The sequence below is a fragment of the Leucopleurus acutus genome, assembly GCF_964270905.1.
Source record: "Leucopleurus acutus genome assembly, chromosome: 7".
NCBI lineage: Eukaryota > Metazoa > Chordata > Mammalia > Artiodactyla > Delphinidae > Leucopleurus > Leucopleurus acutus.
In genome coordinates this window covers 56,756,369-56,761,776 of record NC_139150.1, presented here as the reverse complement: position 1 = coordinate 56,761,776, position 5,408 = coordinate 56,756,369, and the positions used below count along the sequence as shown (strand labels likewise).

At 39.2% G+C, this 5,408-nt stretch overlaps 1 pseudogene across 1 annotated transcript; it reads right to left on the bottom strand.

Moving 5' to 3' along the window:
* Nucleotides 1-3,352: 3,352 nt before the first annotated feature.
* Nucleotides 3,353-3,833, bottom strand: LOC309964463 (anaphase-promoting complex subunit 16-like; annotated as a pseudogene). The gene has a single exon. The product of its transcript is annotated as an anaphase-promoting complex subunit 16-like (transcript).
* Between the last annotated feature and the right edge of the window lie 1,575 nt (nt 3,834-5,408).

The following is a 5,408-nucleotide window of genomic DNA, read 5'->3' as shown; positions in this document are numbered from 1 at the left end:
CCCATGCCCATACCTGTGGCCCTGGAGTGGAGTCAGCCCATCCAAATACATGGCCTGACAATGTGGGGGAAATGCTTTCCCAAAGAAAACCATTGTGTTCTTACCAGAAGCAGGGAGAGTGGGTCAGGAAGGAACTTCAGCTACTCACTGCAGTAATTAAAGGATCTTTTCTATTTACAAGACTTGACATGCTAGTTTAATGATGAAGCAGCCTCCTCCAATAGAGAGGATCTTGGAGTTAGGACCGGAAGGCTTATATTCTAGCCCTGTTTCTACTGAAACAAACTAACAGTCCATCCCTTGACCTCCGTAGCTTCTATACACCAAAGGACTTGAATAAATCATTTGTGTAGGGCATCCCTGGTGGCGCAGTGGTTGAGAGTCCACCTGCCGATGCAGGGAACACGGGTTCGTGCCCTGGTCCGGGAAGATCCCACATGCCACGGAGCGGTCTGGGAAGATCCCACATGCCGCGGAACAGCTGGGCCCATGAGCCATGGCCGCTGAGCCAGCGCATCTGGAGCGTGTGCACCACAACGGAAGAGGCTACAACAGTGAGAGGCCCGCGTACCAAAAAAAAAAAAAATCATTTGTGTGTATATCAACTTTTAAAGTTTTATACCATTTTGCCTACTCTTTCCCCCCACCCTCACTATGCTCCAGGCATGTCAGTCTTTTAGCTGCTTATTTATGGCTGTTCTTTCCTGTTTTTAAACCTTTGCCCATGTTGTTCTCTCTGCCTGGAAAATGCCTTTCCCTCTACTTGTCATCTGATTTGATATTCAGATATCACTTTAAATATCACTTCCTCAGCAAAGCCTTCCATGAATTCTCTATCGAAATTAGGTTGCCCTTGTTATATCTCTTAGAGCACCTGTTTTTTCTCTTTAGATTAATTACCAGAATTTGTATAATATAATATAATATAATATAATATAATATAATATAATATAATATAATATAATAATTATTTTGAACACATACTAGGAGCCAGGCACTAGGCTAATTCTAAGCACTAGGGATACAACAGTGAAAAGGCAATTATTTCTGACCTCATGGAACTTATGGTCTAGTAAGGGAGAAAGTTGGAAAACAAATAAACATATAAGATCACGGCAAGTAAACATATAAATGTGATGAAGAACAGTAAAGCAAGAAGAATACAGAGTGACTTATTTTAGGGCCATTTCAGATTATGTGGCAAGGACAGGTCTCTTCAATGATGTGATATTTAAGCTGAATAAACTCAGGGGAAGAATATTCCAGGCAGAGAAAACAACAAGTGCAGAGCGAGAAAGCTGGAGCTGAAGGATCTGGGGAGAGATGTGTATCTACAGATAGGAAAATGGCTAAATGAATTATATATTAGAATCTCAAGTAGCTATTAATATTACATATCTATTTACTTTTGTTCATTATTTTAACATATACAAGGCCTTTTCCCGACCAGAGTATGCATCTCTGTATTCTTTTTTGTGTGTTTTTAGCTGTATTTTTTTTTTTAATCTGGAATTTAGTTTGATGTGAAGTGAAACTCTACCTTGAGCATTTTTCCAAATTCTTCTTCTTTTTTTATGTATTAAGTTTTTATATATACTAGGATATACCTTGAGATTTTGGTCCATTCATCTGACTGTTGTGTCTTAGGTTAGTGTTTCACTGCTTTTTTCTACTTTATTATTACAAGTTTCCAAAAAAAAAAGAAAAAGAAAAGAATTATATATATATGAATTATATATATCATTGCCTTGATTCAACAATCATTGCCATATTTTCTTTATGAGACTATCTTTTAAATTTCTTTACCACTTCAAAATAAGTTGCAGACATCATAATCTCTCTTCCTAAATACTTCATACACACCTCCTAAGAACACTTCCTACACAACCATTATCACACCTAAGATAATTAACAAAAATTCCTTAATGCCATGTAATATCTATTGCTTTTTTATAGCTAGTGTTTTGAGCCAGTACTGAATCAGAATTCTTGTGTATATCACATTGTTGTAATTTTTAAAGTTCTATCCTCATTATTCTTTACGGTGAAAAAAAAAAGTCCTAACAATTCTTCTTCTTTTTTTTTTTTTCTGAGGCAAAATTTGCATACAATTTAATAAATGATTCTCCTAACTGTGCAGTGTGGACCCTGTGGTCCCATGAGGAGCAACAAAAGACACCTCTTAGCTTTCCAGGTTTTTCCTTTTCATGGTAAAAAACCTACTCAGATATTGATGATAAATTCGTATACTTCTAAAAAGACAAATATCCCTGAGAGAAAGCAAATCTTCCATTTGCTTGGGAGAAATGGTTTTTAGATTCCCTTCTTATAAAAAGTAATTTGCCCTCTTTCCCCTATCCCAAATCCCTGAGGCTTTGAAAGGATAAAGAAACCAGTTTGCAGCTCTTTCAAAGGATTTATTTGCTACAGAATTGCCTGAGCCCACCAACAAAATGAACTCAGGATTTCTGTGTTTAAAAGGATTTTGCTCACTGCTTTAGTTTTACCAGAACTTCAACATTCAAAAAGCAATTCTTTTTGCCAGAATTTGGCATGCCTAGAGGAGGTTAGAAAAAGATAGAATCTATAGAATTAGATGTCTAAAAATAGAAAAAAAATCCCAAACATTAAAAAATTCCTAATTTGGACAGGTCCTGAGTTGAAATCACATTCATCTGCAAAAAGAACGGTTTTAGGTCAGAAATGCTGTATTTTATAACTCCAGATCTTGACCTTGGACTTGACTGGTGAGGTTCTAGGAACTGCATGAATTGACAGGAGGGATGCCATTCCGTTGGCCAATTCTGGCATGTGTCCTGGCTTGTGATGTTTTATAAATCTCTCTTAAACCCAAACCTCCTGGTTCTGTGATGCCAATTGCCTAAATCTGATTCTCAGTACTTTTTAATTTTATTTATTTATTTATTATTATTTTTGTGGTACGCGGGCCTCTCACTGCTGTGGCCTCTCCTGCTGCGGAGCAACAGGCTCCGGACGCGCAGGCTCAGTGGCCATGGCTCACGGGCGCAGCCGCTCCGCGGCATGTGGGATCTTCCCGGACCAGGGCACGAACCCGTGTCCCCTGCATCGGCAGGCGGACTCTCAACCACTGCGCCACCAGGGAAGCCCTGATTCTCAGTACTTTTTTAAACAAATAAACAAAAAATTTCCCTGTAAGATCACACATTTAAGTATTTGTTGCTTGTGGATAGATACAGAGAAACCAAGTATGGATGTGAATTAACAATCCAGTGATGGAACTGTGATTCTCTGGATGGCTATGTAAGCTGTAAGAAAAGTTCCTCACTGGACCTGCACTTGCTGTGCCCCAGAGGTGACCATCCAGGCAAGGTCAACCTGAAGAGGGGGTGAACCCCAGCAGCTTCTGGATGGGTTTAAATCGCCACTATCTGCCTCCAGTTCTTCTACCAGAACAGCTAGTTTTTCCATCCAAGCAACTTACTGATCATGTTTCACCTGTTTAAGCGTAGATGCCACTTGATAGCTGAAAACGGATTCACAGAGGAATCTCTCAGAGCCACCTTCTAACATCTCTCCAGCTCCTTTGGGGTAGGTGAAAAGGGCTTTCAGTGGTGGGGCAAGGTCTGAGCCACTGAAACCAGATCCAGTGGCAGAACTTCCACTGACCCCACCGGCTGAGGAGGATGATGAAGAGGCAGCCATTTCCTCTCTAGTAGATTTCTCACTTCACTCTGCAGCTTTGACAAGTTCCTCTACAGCCCCGCCCCCAAGGCCAACCGGAGTGGCTGCGTTTACTGCTACGAGGGCTGCGGCCTGCTCCCTAACAATTCTTATTTATTATTGCAGATAAAATTTAGACCTATTGGTAAAGTGCCAAAAATTACTATTGGATTTTCATTAGACTTCAGTTAAACCTATATGTTATTTTGTGTAGAAGTGATCATTTTTACTATATTTAGGTTTTCCACACAGGATTGTCTTATGTCTCATTACATTTTTTTCAATTTAAAAAATTTTTATTGGAGTATAGTTGTATGTCTCATTATTTATTGAAATATTATTCAATGTCTTTGTAAAGTTTTATGTTTTTATAATTTAAATCTTGAATATTTAGTGTTAAGATTATCCCTACTATTTTATCATTTGCTATTATGAATGCAATTTTTTTCTCATTGTATTTTCTAAGTGATCACTGCTAATGTAAAGGAAAAGGTATTGAAACTCTTATTAGATGTCACTTATTAGTTCAAATTACTTTCAACTGATTATTTTGATTTTTATAAGTACTGTAGTAGTTTACAAGTAATGAAATTTGACTCCTCCTATCCAAAACTTAATGAAGTTTCAAGCTTTAATACAAGGGCTGTGGTTTCCAAAATAATATTAAATAAACATGTTGATTGTGGGCTTCCTTGCTTATTTCTAGATTTGTTTGATAGTCATTTGTGGTGTTGACTCTTTTGACTGAACTTATATGTTTAATAGGAATGCTCCATATATATCATATTTACACATCATCTAAAGCTGTGTTCAAGGCACAAAAGAGGACTAACTTGAATCAACATTAGATGTTTTCTTCTAGGCATAAGAATGTGGCAGTCTTTACTGAGTTGGGATAGTGACAAATGAAAACTATACGTTCCTAAGGCACTCATGTCACTTAACTCCATGGTAAGGTTTGGCTACTTTCCTTCTTCTGGATTTCGGCTACTTTCCTTCTTCTAGATTTCTAAATATGTAAGATCTCAACATAAAGTCTCTCAGTCAGGAGCTGTTTGACATCAGGCAGTTCAAATCAACCATGCAGACAGGAATTGGAACCTCTGCAGAAACTATCGGCCACAAGGAATTACTTCCCCAAATCATGGTTGTAACGAAGTTTAGGTATGCTGGCTTAACTTGCAAGAGCGTATCCATCAGAGTTCAAGGAGGAAAACAAATCACTCTGGGCCTTTCAAGCAAAGAATCAAATGTTTACGTTGGGCTTTCCTGGTGGCGCAGTGGTTAAGAATCCGCCTGCCAATGCAGGGGACAGAGGTTCCAGCCCTGGTCTGGGAAGATCCCACATGCCGCAGAGCAACTAAGCCCATGTGCCACAACTACTGAGCCTGCGCTCTAGAGCCCACGAGCCACAACTACTGAGCCCAAGTGCCACAACTGTTGCAGCCCGCACACCTAGAGCCCATGCTCTGCAACAAGAGAAGCCACCGCAGTGAGAAGCCTGTGCACTGCAACGAAGAGTAGCCCCTGCTCGCCACTAGAGAAAGCCTGCATGCAGCAACAAAGACCCAACACAGCCAAAATAAATAAATAAATAAAATAAAATAAAATAAAATTTAAAAGAATCAAGTGTTTATGACACTGAAGAAGAAGAAGGAGACTTACCTGGTGGCACAGTGGTTAAGAATCTGCCTGCCAATGCAGGG